Raw genomic sequence first — 24,407 nt, 5'->3', positions numbered from 1 at the left:
GGCTTTGCCTGTTGTAGCAGCCAGGAGGGAAGTCACCGGAGGTGGTTTGGCACGGCGTCCATGCTGGATGGGGCCAGGAGGGAAGTCACCGGAGGTGGTTTGGCACGGCGTCCATGCTGGATGTGGCCAGGAGGGAAGTCACCGGAGGTACTTTGGCACGGCTTCCATGCTGGATGGGGCCAGGAGGGAAGTCACCGGAGGTGGTTTGGCACGGCGTCCATGCTGGATGTGGCCAGGAGGGAAGTCACCGGAGGTACTTTGGCACGGCTTCCATGCTGGATGGGGCCAGGAGGGATGTCACCGGAGGTGTTTTGGCACGGCGTCCATGCTGGATGTGGCCAGGAGGGAAGTCACCGGAGGTGGTTTGGCACGGCGTCCATGCTGGATGGGGCCAGGAGGGAAGTCACCGGAGGTGCTTTGGCACGGCGTCCATGCTGGATGGGGCCAGGAGGGAAGTCACCGGAGGTGGTTTGGCACAGCATCCATGCTGGATGGGGCCAGGAGGGAAGTCACCGGAGGTGGTTTGGCACAGCATCCATGCTGGATGGGGCCAGGAGGGAAGTCACCGGAGGTGGTTTGGCACAGCGTCCATGCTGGATGTGGCCAGGAGGGAAGTCACCGGAGGTGTTTTGGCACGGCGTCCATGCTGGATGGGGCCAGGAGGGAAGTCACCGGAGGTGGTTTGGCACGGCATCCATGCTGGATGGGGCCAGGAGGGAAGTCGCTGGACGTGGTTTGGCACGGCGTCCATGCTGGATGGGGCCAGGAGGAAAGTCACCGGAGGTACTTTGGCACGGCGTCCATGCTGGATGGGGCCAGGAGGGAAGTCACCGGAGGTACTTTGGCACGGCTTCCATGCTGGATGGGGCCAGGATGGAAGTCACCGGAGGTACTTTGGCACGGCTTCCATGCTGGATGGGGCCAGGAGGGAAGTCACCGGAGGTACTTTGGCACAGCGTCCATGCTGGATGTGGCCAGGAGGGAAGTCACCGGAGGTGGTTTGGCACGGCATCCATGCTGGATTTTGGTCTGGAGGGAAGTCACCGGAGGTGGTTTGGCACAGCGTCCATGCTGGATGGGGCCAGGAGGGAAGTCACCAGAGGTGCTTTGGCACGGCGTCCATGCTGGATGGGGTCAGGAGGGAAGTCACTGGAGGTGGTTTGGCACGGCGTCCGTGCTGGATGGGGCCAGGAGGGAAGTGACCGGAGGTGGTTTGGCATGGCGTCCATGCTGGATTTTGGTCTGGATGGAAGTCACCGGAGATGGTTTGGCACGGCATCCATGCTGGATGGGGCCAGGAGGGAAGTCACCGGAGATGGTTTGGCACGGCGTCCATGCTGGATTGTGGCCAGGCCCCTCCCATCAGCGTTGCTCGCTCAGTGGAGGATGAGCTAGATTTCGCACGTACATTTGTCCGTGGTCTGCTGAGGACTTGTTCTTGCTGACAACATTCACGCTCCAACAATCTACAGGGCATGTCACTTACAGACTTGGAATAAATTATATATTTTTATGTTTACTGCTATCTTATATGTGTTATATGAGCCTGGTGCTGTGTGGTACTGTTGGAACTGTAATTTGCACCTTGGCCCTGGAGTAACATTGTCTCCTTTGGCTGTATTCATGTATGGTTGAACGATAACTCAACTTAAACTTGAACCCTTTGCGGTGTGAGGAGAAGTCAGATTAAGAATCTGGCACCAAACTCCACAGCAAAAATTTCCAATAGATCATTGTTAGAGTGATTTTTTTTTTGGTTTAGGATTGTAAAGGCATCTGTTAGTCTTGCGAGACCATGGATCTGCACCTGGAAACTCTTCACTCTCCAGGGCGCAGGCTGGGTGAGGTTGTACGGAAGACCAGCAGTTGCCCATGCTGCAAGTCTCCCCTCTCCATGCCACCGATGTTGTCCAAGGGAAGGGCATTAGGACCCATACAGCTTGGCATCGGTGTCATCGCAGAGCAATGTGTGATTAAGTGCCTTGCTCAAGGACACAACATGTTCCTTCGGCTGGGGCTCGAACTCACGACCTTCGGGTCGCTAGTCCAATGCCTTAACCACTTGGCCACGTGCCCACGGTTTAGGATACATGCATACGTTTAGCAATTGACCTTGACTACCAGTCTTCACATCTGAATATGTATTGTGGATTTAATTTGGAGTGCAACTCTGAACAATGAGTTCCTAAAAGCTGTGAATCCCAGTCCAGAGAATGCCGATTAAAATTCATTTCGATGTCTGTGGTGTGGATGCAAATCGGGAGGTGTGAAGTTTGTGTGTGGTTTCAAAGAAAGCATTGTCAATATGTTGTAAATATGAAACTGTTCTTTGATGTTTGGCACATAAAATATCAAGCCCCACGTTGGGCCAGCAGACGTTTCGGCCAAGAGCGTCTCCGTATGATGCCTGCTGTACCTTGTTTTGTTGAATAAAGAAGCTGCTTCGTATCTGGCAGTACTTTTCTCCAGTACTTCATTCACACAACAACAGTCATGTTTTATGAATAAACAGAGACAAAGAGAACTGATGAAAAAAAGAGCTGATTTCTGGCTGTGATAACTGATTTCTGATAATCTTGTCTATCTACTATACACTGTGTTTGACTCGAATAGAGAATATTTCCTTTACTCCCTAGTCACATCAGTGTTGTTTAGATTTACTGATGGATATGCAGGCAAACACAGCCGAGGTATTGCAATCACCTAATCTCACCTTTCCTCTGATGTATGGCTTAACTCTATACCTGATTGAAGGCTATGATGATATCTGAAGCCAAGTAGATTGAGTGGATTGAGAGCTGGGTATCTGTGTACATTAAATGCCACTTTTGATCATCTAAATTTTACTGATGCGTCAGAGATGACTGATGGATCATTAATTGGCTGAGTAAGAGCCATCCTCTTATTTGTAAATAGGACATGCCTGGGCAATCTTCCACATTGTCAGGTTGACACCAGCACCTTCAATCCACAAGAGAATTGTGGCAAGCTGCAAATTTGCAAAAAGTAATTTTTTAAGGAATGGAAAAAGCAGTGATATAATCTGTATGAAATAAATACTTGTCTTCCATTGGCAGATCAATTCTTTTCATTACTTCAAATCAAAGCACTGAAAATTCTCAAGATTTCCAAGCTGAAAACAAGGGCAAGATTAGTTTTCAGCTCAATTCTGTTTGTAAAAAGCATTTCCAAAATCCTTGCATCACACACAAAATGCTGGAGGAACTCAGCAGGCCAGGCAGCATCGATAGAAAAAAGTACAGTTGACATTTCAGGCCGAGACCCTTTGGCAGAAACGTTGACTCTGCTTTTTTCTACAGATGGTGCCTGGCCTGCTGAGTTCCTCCAGCGTTTTGTGTGCATTGCTTGGACTTCCAGCATCTGCTGATTTTCTCTTGTTTCCAAAATCCTTGATCCTTCACCTGTTCTCGTTGTCACTCTTTACTCATAATAACAAATTTTCAACACCAAGAAAACAATTCATTTAAAGAAAAAACATCTATTGTATTATTCTATAATGGCAAAGAATAAGGTGATGGTACCTGCTGATTCAAGTGATTACTTTAGTTCATCATTTATTGTCAAGGAAAATATATTTTTTTTGCAGCGTAAAGTGGATGCAGGCTAACTTTTGCATTTCTTTGTTTCTGTTCAGATACGGCGCAGAACACGCCTTTCCGGCTCAAAGAGCCACACCACCCAGCAACCTACCGATTTAACACTAGACTAATCACAGGGCAATTTACAATGACCCACTAGCCCACTAACCCATTAACCCACTAACCCCAATGCCCTTGGACTGTGGGAGGAAACCAGAGCACCCTGAGGAAACCCACACAGTTCACGGGGAAAATGTACAAACTTTTTACAGGCAGCACTGGAAATGAATCCCAACCTTCAGAACACCCTGAGCTGTAAGAACGCCGTGCTAACTGTGGTGCCCACTTGAAATAGCATTAAACTGAAATAATGTTACTTGGGATTTAAAGAGACAGAGTTTACAAGAACATTAAATAGCCTCCAGCTGATCAGTAATTGTTATTTAACTGAAAGAATCCACTCAAATGTAGGTTACTGGATGTTTGGCAGATGCCAGGAAGTAAAATACAGACACTGGCTTTGAAATAACTCTCCTATGAATTTGGTTTAAAATGTCAGATTTTAACCATTTCTGTAGCTATATTTAGGGTAATCAGATATGTGATAAGCATAAAGAAATGAACATTGACTAAATCGAAAGTCTCACTTGACTGAATGCAAATTAATTGCTAATGACAGCTGTTGGTTGCTTCAAGAAATATATTTTAATATAGAGGAGCTCAGCATTAAAAGCGCAGTGACTGACTGACACCAGTGCTGGTGTTCCTCTCATACAAAAGTGCGGGACAGAATAAAATGAGAAAAGCCCATTTTGGCTCACTGTCCCTTCAAACTAATGGTATACAACTTACACTATCATGGACTCCACCCTTACTACCAAACCCACTGTGAATAGCACTCAAGCAACCCACACAAAAAATGCTGGTGAACGCAGCAGGCCAGGCAGCATCTATAGGAAGAGGTACAGTCGACGTTTTGGCTCCCCCCTGTCTCCTCCTATCATTTCGGATCTCCCCCTACCCCTCCCACTTTCAAATCTCTTACTACCTCTTCTTTCAGTTAGTCCTGATGAAGGGTCTTGGTCCGAAACGTCGACTGTACCTCTTCCTAGAGATGCTGCCTGGCCTGCTGCGTTCACCAGCATTTTTTGTGTGTGTTGCTTGAAATTCCAGCATCTGCAGATTTCCTCCTGTTTGCGTGACTAGCACTCTATTATATTAAACATCTTGAAAGAAATGTCTCTGAAATCAATTTCTATCCCCTTTAGGTAAGCAAATGAAAACCCAAGATTTTAATATGCTACAGCAACCTCCATATATTTCTGAGCCTGATGAGTCTCATCTAGAAAATCCTATTTATATGATAAAAACGACACAGGAATCTTAGCATTTCAAATTCTACAATCACATGTGTCTATTTGTATTCTTATAAGTTTTAATCACAGCCTTACTCAAATCCTCCTTGTTAACCTAATATAATCCCATTCTACCAACATGTCACTTCTCAAATTTTCATCCTTACTTTCAAATTTCTCCAGTGCATCACCACTCACTCATCCTGCAACTTCTCCAACCCAGTAAGAACTTTGCGATCCTCCACTGTACTCTCTACACCCCATCTCTCTGTCTCATCCAGGCCCCAAGCCTCGGGAATTCCCTCTGCATTTCTCTTTCCTCTTTTAAGGTGTTCTGTCAAATTTGCCCCTTGGGTTAACTTTTCTGCCAGTTAATTTTCTCTGGCAAAGCATGATTCTGGAGCGTCTTGGAGACGGTTCCCTCTGGTACAATATGTCATGTAAGGGCAAATAGTTCGACTGTCTCTGAGTGATTCCATTGTGCTCCAGCCCAAATAGAATGTTACTCAATTCTTGGTCCGTAATCTAGTTTGCACATATCCCTTCAGTTCTGTCAAGATAGTTGTACAGTGCATTTGATTTCATAATGTTCTGATTTAAAGTACCATCCCATTCATTTACCACATCAACTCTGATTTAGGTTTTCCTGATAGGCATTTGCCATCTTGCCCAAGGTCAAAATGAAAGTGCTCGTTGCAGCAAATTTGAGTCCCTGTTCGAAGGCCTGATGATACTATACGGTGGTCTGATAACTCTTCAGTAAGTGCAATATAAGGTAAATTACTGCACACTGATGGAATCAGAATTAGACAAATCTTGGCCTATCTTCTACACTGAGCTGTCCAAGTCAATAATTCCAATGGGATAGATTAACCTCAGCATCTTGCATTTCTCTCAGCTCGCTCCATCGCCGTAAATCTTCTGAGCAACTTTGATTTAATTGTTTGATCATTTGTTAAAAGAATGAGTAGTAAGCCTGTTCTCTCTCGCTAATTACTGCTTCCCACCCATGCTCTATCCCTCTAAACCCTTGTCCTTTAGGTAGCATAACTTTCCCTCCTACGACATCATTTCATCTGTTAACAACTCCGTTATATTTATCTCGTCGGTTCTGCAGAAAACAATTCTCCACATCAACCCTCGCAAAGCTCTTTGTCATGCTAAAGGCAATGATCTGGTCTCTTCATTCCCTGTTCTGTCGATAGGATTCAGCATGCTTTACTTTTCCTGTGGTTCTGACAACTTCACTGTAAATCTTGACTACCCTCTCCCAAGTGCTTCAACAGCTTACCTGTGGAATGAATTCCAGTGTTGCCCTCTTAGAGAGGCCACCAATATCATTCCCATAACCAAGATAAGCAGGATGTCCTGGAGATCAGTGGCTTGGACTGTATCAACAAATATCATCAGGTTAATATCATCAGCATATGTCATTAAATTTGTTAACTTTGCGGCAGCAGTACAATGCAATACTTGATAATGGAGAAAAAAAACTGTGAATTATAGGTATATATAAGTAGTTAAATTAAGTAAATAGTGCAAAAACAGAAATAAAAAAAGTAGTGAGGTAGTGTTCATGGGTTCAAAGTCCATTCAGAAATCGGATGGCAGAGAGGATGAAGCTGTTCCTGAATCACTGAGTGTGTGCCTGCAGTTTTCTGTACCTCCTTCCTGAAGAGGGCATGTCCTGGGTGGCAGAGGGGGCCTTAATGCTGGATGCCGAATTTTTGAGGCGTCTCTCCTTGAAGATGTCTTGGGCACTTCGGAGGCAATTACTCATGATGGAGCTGACTGAGTTCACAACTCTCTGCAGCTTACTTCGATCCTGTGCAGTACATCCCCACCCCCACCATACCAGACAGTGAAGCAGCCTATCAGAATGCTGTCCCTAGTATATTGGCAGGAGGAGAAAGTGGCGGCGCGACGCAGTGCACGCGGCCTCTCCGGTGAAATGATATCATATTTGTTAAATAGGGGCCGTGCACAATCCTGATTTGATGGAGGCAGACGTGAACAGCACGGAGGAACATCTGGAGAAACTTCTGAAATGCCCGCTTCGCTGCCGCTGCTACTGTGCGATCGAGAATCTCCGGAGGGAAAGGCCCCAAATCCTCGGCTTTTCCTGTTGCTGGAGGCCGGGGTTGGGGTCGAAGCGCTCGGCAGAGATGGTGCTCGGTGCTCGGTGTCGGAGGGCTGGTTGGAGGCTCGAAGGTTTCGGACGACTCAGAGTCGGACTGCGGTCAGGTGCTTCCAGGATGCTGCATCGGTGAGTTCGCGGCGCTGGTAGCTCATGGCAGGGAGAGAGTTTACTTCCTTCTCCCGTCTGCGTGGGATGATGGGACTTTCAAGAGACTTTGAACTTTATTTTACCGTCCATGGTCTGTTCTTCATCAAGTTACGGTATTGCTTGCACTGTTGTAACTATATGTTATAATTATGTGTTTTTTGTCAGTTTTTCAGTCTTGGTCTGTTTTGTGTTTCTGTGATATCACACCGGAGGAACATTGTCTCATTTCTTAATGTATGCATTACTAAATGACAATAAAAGAGGACTGTGTGTCCTCATAATCTAATCTAATCTAATCTATAGAAGTTTTCAAATGTTTTATGTAACAAACCAAATCTCCTCAGACTCCTGATGAAATATAGCCGCTGAGTTGTCCTCTTTGTAGTTGCATCGATATGCTGGGACCAGGTTAGGTCCTCAGAGACACCCAGGAACTTGAAATTGCTCGCTTTCTCCACTCCTGATCCCTCTATGAGGACTGGAGCAAAAAACATGATATTTTGCCAAAACAAGTCAGTTGCATATGATTGGCAGCAGATATGCAGTACAGATTTAAGAACCAAATACAAAGTTGATAGCTGTAACCTTAACTCCATGACTATTATTACAGCTGTTAGCCTAACTCAGACCAACGTGGACAGCAAGAGATTTCTGCACAGTAAAAGAACAGCCCTCCTGTTAGTGGACTCCTGTTCATCGGATCTCCATGTGTGTTAGATACTGAACCAGTTGTCCATTAGAGTCCTATTGATTTATGGCCACATGGCAGGCCCTGAGCAGCTAGTGTCTGATTGGAAGGCACATCGTTGGGCAACTTGTGAGCAACTTTTCCAGGCTCTCTGTTAAAGGGCAGAAATGAGGGACATCCAGAGAAAGGAAACTGATTGCTTCATGTAAACAGGATTACCAGGCCGTTAAGAATAGTTTCATTTCTGTGGTTGAAAGTCCAGTGGAGTTCATTTTTAGCCACAATAGCACTGTTATTTGTGTTATTTGCATTCAGAAAGTGTGACCATCTGCAGGGGCAATGAAGCCTTGCTCTCATGATAGGCCAGGGTGACACTTTTCTGTGGCAGAGTAGATGGCTGCCAATGATGTCCATTTTGGAGAAGAGGGCAACTGCTTTAGCTTGATAGGTAATCAAAAGAGATAAAGACTTCAAAAGAATACCTTGTCTATCAAAAGTTGCTGGTGAACACAGCAGGCCAGGCAGCATCTCCAGGAAGAGGTACAGTCAACGTTTCGGGCCGAGACTGAAGGGTCTCAGCCTGAAACGTCGACTGTACCTCTTCCTAGAGATGCTGCCTGGCCTGCTGCGTTCACCAGCAACTTTTGTCTGTGTTGCTTGAAATTCCAGCATCTGCAGATTTCCTCGTGTTTGCCTTGTCCTCTATTCTTGTTCTCCCACAGATGGCCAGAAGCAACAAGTTACACAGGTCAGGGACTGGCCCCACTCAGGATGTGAGCAATCTGCCTTTCCTCCACAACTGTAGCCAGTACAATATTGACAGCAAATTACCTAGAGGAGAGAGCACAGCAGCAATAGCTGTCTCCAAACAGCAATATTGACACCACTTCTGGAACACCCACCCAGAAGTCAAAGTGCAAAGTGCAAAGTTAAACAGAGAGCCCTTGCGGTAGTATCAGGAGAGGGGAATGAGTGCATCAGACCTACTGTTCCTGCCTCACATCTGGTTGGGGGCTGGCTCCCCATCCATTGCTTCCTCCCTGTCCCTCTGATTTCCTCATCTGAAGAGGGCCACGGCTTCTCTCTGCCCTTTTCTAACCAAAGTGTGTACTGTAGTGCATCACAACAGTGTGGAATCTTTACTGGGGCACACTGACCAGAGTCTCTCACCACACCCGCTGTTTTGATCTCTGAATTTAAGGTGTGGTGCTTCTATTCGGTGTGCACTGATTTTGTGGAATGGAGGATGAGTGTCATCAGCAACTCCTTTAAGGGGGCCTCTTGTTGCTAAGTAACTGCTCCACTAACCCCTACACACAGGGAACATCAGAAGATAGTAAAGATAGATGTATCGAGCACTTCCTGTGTACTTTGCATAGACCCAAACAAGGTTCCAGTACACAGCAGCTAATCACTGTAAGTTTTGCTGTCTCTGTTAACTAATGTCACTGAGTCTAATTCCATGGCATGTGTATAGATAGTGACATCTGGCCTGTAAATTGTTAAACCTCGGCTATTAGGAAGAAAATACCCTGCTCATCCTTGGGTTACACTGAGTTCCGAATGTAGCCGTGAATGGTAGAACTGGATGTACAGCTGACTGACACACGTCTACAGCATCAAATAAAATCCTGAGGTAATTTCTGTCGGCAAGTGCCACTGACAGGACTCACCCAAGTGCACACTAAAACATTCTGAAATTCTCCATTCTTCCCCTACAACCAAAAACCCTCTGTGAATAACTAAATATGAAGAAGCCACAGGCTATAAAAACAAGGGTGAAATATCAGCAATAACTCCGTGTTCCCAACCTCTATCGGAGAACAGGAACGACAGCAGAGAGAAAGCCAACAATTCTCCGCAGACCAAGTGCAGATAATCAGAAAAAAGTGTTGTGACTAGGTTTCTCTAAAGCTTAGTCATTACTTAGATTTTAAAAGAAGTATTCAACATTGTCTGGAAATAAATTACTTGCCTGCAGTCACAGGTAATGTTCGATTCAGAAAAGAACATAGCGACTGCAGAAAAGGAAAATATTTTTAAGAATAGATTATATTTCTTCATCGTGCCATTAGCCTTTAGTAGAATAACATGAATGCTTTATTCTGTTGACACAGTGTCTAATCTATCTATGTTTAAGCATTCTCTTGTCAATTTTCTATTGGACATTCAAATATATGGCCAGATCTAACACTGCTTATTCTTCTGTGTGTTATTAACCCCTCTTAACAGCCTAACCTATGAGTCATTTTTCATTTTGTCAATGCACTATAATTAATGTCTGTATTTGTGTACCTGCCCACAGCTTGTGTAGGTCCTCAGGGCATTTCTGTGGGTGTACAGAAAATTAGATGAAGTTTTTTTTTGTTGACAATTTCTTGGTCTATTTAGGTGTGTGAAGTAGGATAAATATTCTACAGTCCACTTTGGAGCAACTTTGGTAAATCTTGGAAATAAATATTAAAATGTATTAATGTTTCTCCCATGGCTTCGTGAGCAGTGCAAGTGACCCTTTATGGGTTTAAAGATTATTTGATTGATTTATTTATTGAGATACAGTGTGGTCAGCCTTTCCAGCCCTTCGAGCCATGCTGTCTAGCAATCTCCCAATTTAATCCTAGCCCAGTCACGGGGCAATTTACAATGACCAGCTAACCTTTGGATTGTGGAGGAAAAGTGGAACTCCCAGAGGAAACCCACATGGTCACGAGGAGAACATACAAACTCTTTACAGGCAATGGCGGAAATTGAACCCAGGTCGCCTGTACCGTAAAGTGTTGTGTTAACCATTACACTACCGGTCCACCCTACGTAAAGCAAGAAAGACACTTGAATAGATAGGGCAGGGGTTCCCAACCTTTTTTACACTCTTGACCCCTACCATTAACCAAGGGGTCTCCAGACTCTAGATTGGGAACCCCTGAGACAGAGGGATCTGAGGAGCCAATTGCACTGTCCGCAACCAAGATGGCACCAATGTAGGGAAGACAAGGCACGGGTCGAAAAAGACTCAACCAATTGAATGGAGATGCTGAGAGTTGATGAGGCTACAGATTATAAATCTAGGAACTGTCAAGACCGAAGGAACTTTCATACAGGGGTAGCGACTGAGATATCAAGTAACCAAGAGTCAGTAGAGCTCTGAGCTCAGGAGAGATGGGTGAGCAGGACTGAGTGTGGTAGACCTACAGGGAGCAGAGTTCTGATGACACCAAACCTTTCAGATCATGGAAGAATAGAACCGAATAGAAGCCTGTCAAGGAAGTCCAGTCTATAGGTGGCTTGAATGTGAATGACAGAACTAGGAACAGAAAGGTTGGAAATAGATGATGTTGGACAAGGACAAATTTTGTCAGAGAATATGACAAAAGTAATGAAACGCCGCTTCATATATTTAATATTTATCTTGTTGTACAGCAAATCTCTGATAATCTGGCAGCCTCCCAACTTCAGTGATGTCAGAAAAGCAGATTATCTACATAATTCCATGTTACTCCTATAGGTAACTCAAAACACTTGTACTTCACTTCTTTTACCATGTTACACAGTAATCTACTTACACACCAGGGAGCATAAAGAGGGCATGGGATACAGGGTCTCAGAGAGTCAAATTCCTCACTACTAAGATTTTCAAACAACCTGATACCAGATTTTTGGAGTTTTACTGTTTAAAGACTTTAGATAGATGGATACTTTATTGGTCCCAAAGGAAATTAGTGTCACAGTAGCATTAGAAGTGCACAGATAAACTAATATTAGAATAGAAGTAAGAAATAATAAAAGATAAGTTACCTCAAACAGTCTAACAGGAGGGGCTCATCACTTCGCCAGCTATAGGTTGACTCACTATATAGGTTATATATAGTGGTTGCATTGGGTGTTGGTCGTTTATTTTCACTCTTTTTTTTCTTCAGTTGTGTTCTTTCAGGTTTCTTGCTTCTTGGCTACCTGTGAGCAAGCAAATCTCAAGGTTGTATAATTTATACATTCGTTGATAATAAAAGTACTTGAATCTTGATCTTGGATCTTGACTTGGACAAGTAATTGGAAGGGTGGATTACTATGAGGATACAAAGGTTGGAAATGTTGTGATAGTGTATAAGGTTGCCATTGGTTACAATGGGATGCAGAGTTGGATGGAGAAGCGGCAGATAAAGTTCAGTCTGGAAAGGTCGAGGCTGAACGTGGCTGGTCCTGGGGCTGGAGAGCTGTCGATGTGCATGGATGGGTGGGTGGGAGGGGGCACCGGTATTGTTTCGCTGTTGTTGTTTGTCACTTGTGCTCTGTGTTCCTCTGGCATGCATTGTGGGCATGCTATGTTGGTGGTGGAACGTGCGACGATGCCTTTGGCCTGTCCCAAGCACATCGTTGGTTATGCTGGCTGTTAACGCAAACAGCGGATTCCACTGCATGTTTCAAAGTACATGTGATAAATCAATTTGAATCTTGAATTCTGACAGAGTTCAAGAGCTGCGAGGTAATGTTGCAGCTCTATAAAACTCTGGTTAGATCACACTTGAAATATCGTGTTCTGCTCCTGTTAGGTTAGTGACAGTGCAGAGGAGATTTACCACAATGCTGCCTGGGCTAGAGAGTATAATTTAATGAGGACAGTTTGAGCAAGCTAAGGATTTTCTTTTTGGTGTGGTAGGATGACAGGTGATTAAATATAAAGTTTGAGGGGCATGGACAGAGCGGATCCTAGCATCTTTTTCCCCAGGGTTTGCAATGGACTATGCCAGAGTGAATAGAGGAAACCCTGGGGGAGATAGGAGATAGGTTTTGTTTTCAACAGAGAGTGATATGTGCCTGGAACACACTGCCAGGGGTGGTGGCAGAGGCTGATATAATAGGGAAATTTAAAAGTCTCTTAGATTGGCACATGGACTTCAGAAAAACCAAGAGTTATGGGCTGTTTAGAAGGGAAGGGTTAAGGCTGATTTATACTTGTGCGTCAACTCGACGCCGTAGATATGGTGTCGCCACAAACCCTATGCAGAGCCTACGCGGATCCCTGTGCCGTAGCCTGACGCGCACCTCTCCCAAAATGTAACTGCGCATCGCAGCAACGCAGACCGCAACAACTGAGATTGGTCCGCTTGGTAGCATCGCATTTCCTCCTACACTGCAATAGCTTGCCATTGGGCAACTGAAAGGCAGGGAAGGAACTCTGGCTGCAATGCTTCCCATAAAGCTTTACAGACCTCCGAAATTATAGAGGACACACTTCGCTTTTACGAAAAAAGACGCTCGCTTTACCAACTTGTTTACCCCGAGAAAAACTACCATGACCATGAAGCCTTGCACGGGCAGGTGTGTGCACATACATGCCGTGCCTGAATTGCAGAGCGACGCAGACACACCAATGCACAAGTATAAATGCTCACAACGTGCGTAGGCCACTTGCGTAGGTTACGGCGTCCATTTGACGCAGAAGTATAAATCAGCCTTAAGATTGGTCATGGAGAAGATACATATTGATCAGCACAGCACCATGGACCAAGGGCTGAGCTGTGCTGGACTATGTTCTATGTAGATTCCATTTCAAGTCTAATACACAAGCGAAGATGCTTCCCTTCTATAATATTCAACAGCAGTTGAAAGAATCAGGAGAGAAAAATCAAACAGCATCCTTGTCTGTTCAGATAAAGTCCTGTTTTCTTTTGTGTGGAGTTGGCAAGGGTCTCACAGTATGGTCAACTGTTAAGGACCTGATTGTCCTGTTTCAGTTTATTTTTATAGAATAAGGCAATTTTAATAGCGGCATGGATGGGAACCAGCATACCTGTAATCAACTATCAGTGAACAATGCATCTATTGAATAGAATCCCACTAATCATAGCCAGTTCCTAACAGGTTTGGTGGTTATGAAGTCCACTGAAACACACTGGTAATGATCATAACCTGTGGGTTCTAAATAGCAATGAAAGAAATTCATCATTCACTCCACAACTGAGAGAGAAATACATTTTTTTTAAATATTGAGTGTGCACATCAAGGAGTACATGTCAGTTCCATGGCCCTCAAAGAACAAAATGGTTATAGTGATTCTTCTAAATGACATATGATGCATAGTATTATTCGATCTTCCAGCAAATACATAGCAACAGCAATGCTAGTTCAGAAAATATAGTAAACTTGATCAAGTGCCTATCAGAATCAGGTTTGTTATCACAGATGTATGATATTGCTTTGGTGCAGGAGTACAGTGCAAGATATAAAAATTAATACAAGTTACAATGAATGAATAGTGCAGAAGATGAGTAGTGGGATGGGGTTCATGGACCTCAGAAATCTGATAGTGGACGGGAAGGACTCACTTATTGCCTGTTACACCCCTGGCTTTTAGGGCAACATTGAAGGTCCTCTATCTCTAGCAATTTTCAGGGCTTCCTTCATTGTTTCAGTAACTTCCTCTTGCTTTTCACTACTGTCAGTCATGCAAGTTCCAGGTGGAGACTCAGGAATACCATCGCTCTCAGATGTAAAAGGAGTTTTCATTGCTCTTTCCATAACAATATTGTCTTACCTGTCAAAGTTGTTAGCCCTGAGCTGATTCTTTGAACCTAGAGTACTGGTGGACCAGTCTTAGTCTGACCTCTACCCTTTGACCTGTTTGTCATGGGTGACCCTACCAAGAGCCAAAGCATGGGGCAATGACTCCGGCCAACACAGCTCTCCGGGTCACTGAGGCACACAAGCCTCACAACCACAACAAGGCTGTGATCCTCTTGGAGAGGAGGAGAAGAAGCTGTTCCTAAAACATTGAGTGTGTGGCTTCAGGCTCCCGTACCTCTCCCCCAACGGGAGAAATGTGAAGAGGACATAGCCCAGATGGTGAGGGTCCTTAATCATGAATGGCACCTTCCTGAGGCACTGCCTTTTGAAGATGATTTGTCCTTGATGGTAAGGTATGTACTAAAGGTGTACAGCGTAGACATATGCCTTTGGTATGCTACGTCTATGCCAACGATGATGTCTACCTATACTAAACCACTTGACCTCAATGTTCTGCTCATTCAAGTACTGGAACAGATGTCTCCTAGTTGTTACCTTTTTTTGGCTCCATCAGGTCCCCTCATTTAACTTGTTATGAGATCCTCTTTATACTTCCTTCCGCACACATTAAACCTAAGCCTTCTAGATTTAGACAACCCTACACGGGAAAGAGACTCTGGCCATCCACTCTGTCTATGCCACACATAATTTTATATACTGTAATCATGTCACAACTCAGCTTCCTTCGCCCTAGGGAAAACAGAGACAACCTATTCAATCTCTCCTTATAACTCAAACCAAGAAAAGATAAGTTTAGAGGGCACGTTCTCTCAGGAGAGCTGGATAAATTTGGGTTGTTTTCTCTGGAGTGCTGGAGGCTGAGGGGAGATCTGATAGAGGTTTATAAGATTATGAGAGGCATAGATAGAGTGGACAGAGAGAATCTGTTTCCCAGGGTTGAAATGTCCAATACCAGAGAGCATGCATTGAAGTTGAGAGGGGGTAGGTTCAAAGGGGATGTGAGGGGGAAGTTTTTTTAATCAGAGTGTCAGGGATGCCTGGAATGTGCTGCCTGTTGTGTTGGAAGAGGCAAATACTTTAGAGGGTGTTAAGAGACTTTGGGATAGGCACATGGATGTAAGGAAGATGGAGGGATATGGACATGATGTTGGTAGGAGAGATTAGTGCTTGGTTGATTTGCTTTTTAGCTGGTTCAGCACAACATTGCAGACCGAATGGCTTGTTCCTGTGCTGTACTGTATTGAAAATGGATTGAAATCTGTGGCATAAATCAAAGAGGTGGTAATGCATAGTACCACTTCCTCTGATTCTGATGAGATATTAACTGAAATTTGCGTTTCACAGACACTGCCTGACCTACTGAGCGCTCCCAACATCCTCCGTTTCTGAGTTAAATATTATTTCATCATGTAAGCAGTACCCCTGATCGTTAGCACAAACAGCAGACTATTGGGTCCAGCCTGCACCAATGGCAAGAGAACGATGCTGTGTGTGTGCGTATATAAATTACAAATAGCCCAAATGAGTTAAATAATCAAGAAACAATTGGGATGCAGTACAGAATTTTGAAGCATTTAAAAGTGAATTAACAGTTTGCAATATTAAACAGCACAACAAAAGAAAACACCTACATGAGAGACAAACTCTGTGGACGGAAGAGGCCATGTCTGGCAGCCATCTTGTCTCTGGGACGGGCTTGCAGGAGTGAGGAAGCGTTGCCTGATGCTATTAAACCCTAAACATCCTCTGCATCTACAAATCAATGAAACTCCAACATAAATGAATATGAAAGTAAGCAATAAGATTGTTGAATTTATTAGTTTAAAATAATAGAGTGTTAAATAAGTCTTAATTTAATAGTCTGAATGGCCGAAAATCTGCACTGTTTTGAATTCAGGGGTACCTTGATCCCTCTTAAATTTACCAGCCCAGTCTTGCAGGTGGTTCTGAGGAAATACTTGATTTTTATTTTGGTTCAGTCCTTAAATGATTAAGCATCCAGCAAGAGTAATGCTTGGAAACAACACCGATAACACTGTGGAACTCGAAGTGTATGCAGCAGTTCAACAAATCTCCTTGGACAATTCCCCCTGACCCCATGCACTCTATTACCCAGAAGGACCAAATCATCAGTTACACTGGAGCACCATCTACAGCTCCTGCCCAAATCACACACCACACAGAGTTGGAGATAACCGGCCATTCCTTCATTGTCTCTGGGTCAGACCACTGGAACTTTCTACTGAAGACTTCCAGCACAAAGTGCCAAAATTATATAAAGACAACTCATCAAATGCTAGGGGCACTAGTCCGGTCAGGCAGCATCAGGAATGATAAAGGATCTCAGCCTGAAACATCGACTGTTCATTCCTCTCCATAGATGTGGCCTGACCTGCTGGGCTCCTCCAGCATATTCTATGGATTGGTTGCTTGTGAATTTGCTTGATACAACCACTTGGCACAAGTGGAGGAGCCTCGTGTTTCTGAAAAAAGATTAATACTGCCACCCTCTCAATGGTAAGTAGAAACGGCCAATAAATGCTGGGCTTTCCAGGCAAACTGGTATCACACAGAATGAGCAAAAATACTTCAAATGTTCGGAGGGAATCAACTGCATGTTTGGTGTAGTGACGTATTTATCATGTGGCTGTGTTTGTCCTAACTCATGAAAGTCATAAGGCCAAATCTCCCTATTAGAACAGGAGTGAATCTAATATTTGAAAACTACAGCAATGAGACATACCAGCTATGTATCCATATTGTACATAAACTAAGTTTAACTGAGGCAGTTCATGTTTATTTCGTTAATGACCATCTTGTCTATGGAGGGAATATTGCTGACAAATGGATACCCCAAACACAATGACCAATCATGAAGTTTGCAGAGGACTTAGTGTTTGCAATATCTGCATTGATTCCTCCTTCATTTACTATTCCCATTGATGATTTGCTTTTCTTACTATTTGATATGCTTCTAATCTGTCCCAACATGTAGTCAAGCTTACTAATTAAGGTGAGTTTGGGCAGAAAACTGTAAAGACGAAAATGGCTAGGAAAAAGGGAGGGATAGTCTGGAAACATGGAGAGGCTTAACAACCTAGAACATAAAAACTTAAAGCAAAGCTTATACTGGCTCTCAACTAGGTGCCAAGTTCGATTCATCTGCTCTTCTTTCTCCACTGCGCTATTTTACCTTGCAAAGTAATTGTTTCCTTTCACAACTGTTATATGTCCAACTACCACCATTGTCTCTGATCACCCAACCCTCAAACCGCAACAACCCCAACTCACGTATAAGCCCTTACTTCCCAGCATGTTATGCTTGCAGGACACACCCCACCTGCCAATTGGCTGAGCCACCAAATTAAAAATAGCAAATTCAATTAAGAATAATGCAAAGATTTTAATATTTTAAATTTTTTTTAATATGTATTTACTTAAAATATAAATCAAATTACCAAAATTTGACTTTCCCGCCTCAACACACCCTCAAGCACCAATTACACTCCTTACAATTGTCGACATAATATCTTGACTCGTAATTGTACATTCCCAGCTGTGAATCCTTAGTAACCCAAGCCTCCAACTTCTGATTGGACCCACTTTGCTTTCATTGATTATCAGCTCTTTACCCCACTCCAGACCTCCTTCCCCCATGACCCAGCCCTGCATTTATCCAATTTCCTTTATCCAGTCTGCATTGGTGATTGTGTGAAGGAACTAGTCAATTGAGCCCTTAACTGCAATACAGCAAAGTCCGGAGGTGATGCACAAATGTACTGAGCTGAGAAGTATTTTGCACCCAGTCAGCGTAGGTAGCTGAGCCATATTTGAATGGAATCGCTGATGCTGAGTGTAAAGTTCAGTGCAGGTAATTTTTTTTTTGTGTTTTATTCTGCTGAACTTTGGTATTTTGGGCTTATATTTAAAGCTAATATATTTTAAAGTTTTTTTTTTAATTTCCGAACTTTCCACAGTGTTTCTAAAAGTGTCTGATCGACTGTGACATTTAGCATACTTCAATGGTCATCGGAGAGCAGAGCTTCAGGGGTCTGCCGCCTGAAACACAGCTGCCAGTTATGACCTATTCTACTGCACAGAATGAGCAGGGAAGCCTCCGGGACATTTCAACCCCTAGGCATCAAAAAGTTTTCGCCTTTTGGAATAGCATAGGATAAGCTGAGGCCAGCACAGGGAGCAGGCTGCATTATTTGCAATCCTGCCTGTTATTTTTAATTGGGTATTTTATTTGCAAAGATGCAGTCTTTGAGGATTAACTAATTAGACATTCCTTACAGAGAGAGATTAGCAACTCTGTAAAGGTGTCTCCATAGGGCAGAAAAGTATTCAATAAAAAAGAGGTTTTTTTATGATAGAGGAGCCATCTATGGAAAGAGAGAAGTAATTAAGATTGAAGCCCCTTTATCAGAACTTAGAATGAGAGAAAACAATTTGGTATTTTAATTTGTTTAGAGAGTGGCAGAAGGATAGATCAGAGTAAGGAAAACCACTGAGAGTGAACAAGGTTAAAAGGCTGGGTGGATATCCCAGTGGACAGAAAGCCGAAATTACCGCCAGGTTCACAAACGTTGCTTTGGCAAGAAAATCTGTTTTATACATTACTTCAGTCCCAGTGTAATCAACTCTCAAATAACCCCTGAAATCAATGAGCCAGCCGTTCAACGCGGGACCATTTAGGATGGGCCACAAATTCTGGCCACGTCCAGAAAATGAATGCAAAAAAACTAATGTAAAAATGGAAATGCAAAATGTACCTGAAATTCATTGTACCACACACTAAGGAGATTTACAAACCCCGCGCACTTACAGATAGCACTCACCACGAATATTGTCAAATGCCACGAATTAATCATTATAATCCCATCATCTAAGGAGCAGTACCCAAGTCTGCTCCATCAATCAATGTATCAGTGAGTCATCACTCAAAGTGTCTTATCTTTAAAGTGCTTTTCAAATTCAAATCCCGCTCCTTGATAAATAATCTAATTAGACCTGTAATTTTCAATAGATGTTTGAGCAAACTCTTATATGTTCTTTGGCTATTTATTCAGTGGGATGCAAATGGTTGAGGAGATTAAAGTAGTCATTTTTATTTGTCACACAAAATCTCCAGGGCTTCTCGTTGCTTAACCACACACCATTTTCAAATGGATATCGTTAAACTCTGATCATCCAGCACCCTCGGGACATGGGTGGTGTCAGACGGATAGATTTTCTGGATCGTGGGATGTTAGAAACCTAACCCACTTTTCTTTCACTTCCTCCCCCTCTCCCCATGTTACACATTGCTAAAATATATCTTCCAATGAACTTGACAAGATGAGTTTAAATGGAGCAGGAAAACAAGTTTCAGTTTGCCAAAATGAGCCAAAATATACAAGGCCTCTGGACTTCAGGCCAGGCTGCAAATCTACCCATCTACCCATGACTGCGTTCCTGTACACGGTTCTAACTCCATAATCAAGTTTGCAGACGACACCATGGTGGTTGACCTGATCAGAGGGGATGACGAGACGGCCTACAGGGACGAGGTCCAGCACCTGGCCATGTGGTGTGCCGACAACAACCTGGCCTTTAACACCCAGAAGACCAAGGAGATCATTGTGGACTTCAGGCATGCTAGGAGCTGCACTCACGTCCCCATCTACATCAACGGCGCTGTAGTGGAGCATGTATCAAGCTTCAAATTCCTTGGTGTCCACATTTCTGTGGATCTCACCTGGTCCCTGAACTCCTCCACCCTGATCAGAAAGGCGCAACAGCGCCTTTATTGCCTGCGGAGTTTCAAGAAAGCTCACCTCTGTCCCAGGATACTGACGGACTTTTACTGCTGTACCATTGAGAGCATACTCACCAACTGCATCTCAGTGTGGTACGGCAATTGTCCCGTATCGGACCGCAAAGCACTCCAGCGGATGGTGAAAACTGCCCAGCAGATTATCAGCATCCAATTGCCCACCATTGAGAACATCTACCATAAACGCTGCCTGGGCAGGGTGAAAAGCATTATCAAAGATGCATCTCACCCTAACTGTGGACTTTTTACTCTCCTCCCTCTGCTCCTGCACCAGCAGGCACAGGAAGAGCTTCTTCCCTGAGGCTGTGACCCTGCTGAACCTCATATCACAGCGCTAAGCAATATTGTACTGTCTCAGTACTTTTATATTTGTGTGCTGTAGCACTTGCTTTTTATTCGCAGTTATTTTGTAAATAACACTATTCTTTGCATTTCTGGTCAGATGCTAACTGCATTTCATTGGCTTTGTATCTGTACCCGGCACAATGACAATAAAGTTGAATCTAGTCTAATCTAATAAAGAGTGAGGGATAATCTGATAGGGTTGTGAAGGAAGATAGCCAGGACCATTTTTCCACAGGGCAAGAGAATCTAAAACTAGAGAATAGATTAGATTATGAAGACACATAGTCCCCTTTATTGTCATTTAGTAATGCATACATTAAGAAATGATACATTATTTCCTCCGGTGTGATATCACAAAACACAGGACAAACCAAGACTGAAAAAACTAACAAAACCACATAATTATAACATATAGTTACAAACAGTGTAACAATACCATAACTTAATGAAGAAAGTCCATGAGCACAGTAACGTTCAAAGTTTCGCAAATGTCTCACATCTCATGCAGACGGGAGAAGGAAGAAAAACTCTCCCTGCCATGCCGACCACAATCCGACTCTGAGTCATCCGAAAACTTCGAGCTCTGATCAGCTCTCCGACACCAAGTACTGAGCGGCATCTCTGTCCAAACGATTACACCTCATTCTCAGTCGCCAAAAGCAGGCAAGGCTGGGGATTTTGAGACCTACCCTCCGAAAGATTCCCGACCACGCAGTAACGACAGCAGCGGACGAGCGTTTCAGAAATTTCTCCAGATGTTCCTCTGTGCTTTCATGTCCATTCTCCATCAAATCAGAATTGTCCACGGCCCCTATTTAACAGATACGACATCATTTTTCACCAGAGAGCTGCGCATGCGCGGTGCGTTGCCATCTTCTCCTCCCGCCGTGGTTTAAGGTGAGAGGGGTGAAATTTAAATATCTAAGGGATAAGGTTTATCCCCCACATACAAACTCTATATGGAGAATATCCTACCCAGCCTCGATTTAGCACACCAGGATTTTTGCTTCACTTGGAGCACCTTTCCTCTCCCCGTTTGCCTTCCACTCTTCAATAACACCCCTGAATATGCACTGCTGATGTACGGCTGCTAATAGCTGGTGTGTGGTGCGTCTTCAGGGGCAGCTCACGGACTTCTGCGATTGTGAAAAGCTGTAAGAAAGGGGTTTCTTTTTACAGCTATGTCAATCAAATTCACATATTTCTGTAACGTACACATTGTTCCACGTTACTATGCAGCGTGCTGAAGTCCGGTTTCTGGGCGCAACTCCTTAACAAGCTATTGATCATGTTCTCTAATAATACAGTGCTCGATGTCTTTTGTCGCTTTGGTAATATTTTGGCCACGAGCCTCAGGATGTTTTGCTGTACAGGAAGCACTACGTAAATGCAACACAAGCTTGTCAGGTAGTTTTGAGAATAACGGTTCGGCATTACACAGTTACCAACAGATCTTGATGTATTTCCAATAAACACAACAAATTTCTGAATCACTGTCCAGTTCCATTGGATTGTATCTAATTATGCTTTCAAATGTAGGAATGTAACTCCTAAAGAGCGTATGATCTAAGTGTGCAGCAGATCCAAATTCCTTTGTTCTTCAATTAACTTGCTGTTGGAAAGAAATAGAAGCAGCCTAAGGGGAATATCCACAGTGATTAAGTAAGATGCGAGCCAATTAATGGAAAACAGAACCAGTGTGAGTTTTAATCCGCCATCATCTCCACATGGGCAAAAAACGCAAACAAGGTTTAGCATGTTTCTGGTTTTGAACTGTCAAGCAGCAAACCAGGTGGCAGTAATGACCCACTCAAATCCTACTGCTCCACCAGACAAAATTTGCTCGTATCTTCTCGAAAAATACACAGTATATTTCACTTCTATCATCATAAAGTAAGGCATATTAAAAATTAACACACCATGACAATTTTTTTGGTGCTAATCATCATCATTAGACCTGCTGCAAGAGGTACCTCAAGATGGTACATATTAAAAGGTATGTATGTTTTTGCAGCTGTATATGACATGATCAGGATTTAAGAATATTTTTTATTGTGGTGCAAATAGCACCCTGTAACGGATTTCAGTTTTTCTTTCCACATTTAGTTTACTTTGTACCTTGCCACGAAAGCCCCATGCACAGCTACACTATCCACAGTGTCGCCATAAGTTGATGACAATCTGACGGCCCTCAAAAACAACAACCACGTTCAGCAGTACCAAATTACCCAAAACAAGAGTATCCTCAAGGGGATATGGGGAGAGAACGGACAAAAGGGACACACGTCTCATTTTAATGTCTCAGGGCCCGGGTTTACTGAGATGCTGAAGCAAATACAACTCTTCAGAACTTCAAATGCAAACAGAAGGCTGATGAGCCGTGTAACTTCAAAGTCCCTCTGATACTGAAACCCCGGTGAGCACAGAAGCTGAAGAGCTCAAGGACAAAAAAGGCATTCAGAAATGAGGATTGCTGGGAGGCAAAGAGAAGCTGGCTGTAGGTGTCACGAAACATGTTATTGCCATTCAATTAACCTGAAGAGGAGCAGACCGTCTGCTGCTGGAATAACAAGAGTGAGTAACCCTAACGAACGCAACCACAATGATAGCATGTGGGACGACAGATAAAATAATTAATACAAGGCTATCGAGTGACTAAATCAAATAATTGTGCTACTTTAAAAGAATAATTGCATGTTAATTGCAGTTTTAATTGCACCGTTAAACAAAAATAGAATGCCAGTATGCTTTTGAACATAAACACGAGAAAATCTGCAGATGCGGGAAGTCCACACCAGCACACACAAAGCGCCGGAAGAACGCAGCAGGTCAGGCAGCGTCTATGGAGATGTATAAACAGTCAGCATTTCAGGCCGAGACCCTTCATCAGCACTAGAAAGGAGAGGGACGGAGTTAGACTGAGAAGGTGGGTGGAGGGAAGGAAGAAGTACGAGGTGTCAGGTGGTAAGTGAAACCGGGAGAGGGGGAGGTTGGGAAGTTGATTGGTGAAAAAGATAAAGGACTGGAGAAGGGGGAATCCATTTCCCTCTCACGTCTTCTTACCTGCCCATCACATCCCTCTAGTGTTCCTCCCCCTTCCCTTTCTTTCATGGTCTTCCGTCCTCTCCTGTCAGTTATCCCCTCCTTCCCCAGCCCTTCGTTACTTTCACAAATCAACTTCCCAGCTCGTTACTTCACCCTTCCCTCTCTCCCGGCTGCCGCCTTGTACTTCTTCCTCCCCTCCCCACAATTTCTTAGTCCGACTCCTTCCCCTTTCCTTTTTAGACTGATGAAGAGTCTCGGCCCGAAGCATTGACTGTTTACAAGTAGGCAGAGTGGGCGCGATGGCTCTGTTGGTAAAATTGAAATCAATTCCTTAGAAAGTGACCGCGAGGAATTCTGCAGATGCTGGAAATTCAAGCAACACACATCAAAGTTGCTGGTGAACGCAGCAGGCCAGGCAGCATCTCTAGGAAGAGGTACAGTCGACGTTTCGGGCCAAGACCCTTCGTCAGGACTAACTGAAGGAAGAGCTAGTAAGAGATTTGAAAGTGGGAGGGGCTCTAGTAAGAGATTTGAAAGTGGGAAGGGGGGGTTAGTAAGAGATTTGAACTTTTAAATCTCTTATTAGCTCTTCCTTCAGTTAGTCCTGATGAAGGGTCTCGGCCAGAAACGTCGACTGTACCTCTTCCTAGAGATGCTGGCCTGCTGCATTCACCAGCAACTTTGATGTGTGTTCCTTAGAAAGTGATATAGGATCGGAAGATGTAGAATCCTTGTGGTTAGAGCTAAGAAA

This window comes from Mobula hypostoma, chromosome 27 (assembly GCF_963921235.1).
Source record: "Mobula hypostoma chromosome 27, sMobHyp1.1, whole genome shotgun sequence".
In the NCBI taxonomy this organism is placed as follows: domain Eukaryota; kingdom Metazoa; phylum Chordata; class Chondrichthyes; order Myliobatiformes; family Myliobatidae; genus Mobula; species Mobula hypostoma.
The sequence above is the reverse complement of the archived record's forward strand: the minus strand, read 5'-3'. Positions refer to the sequence as shown.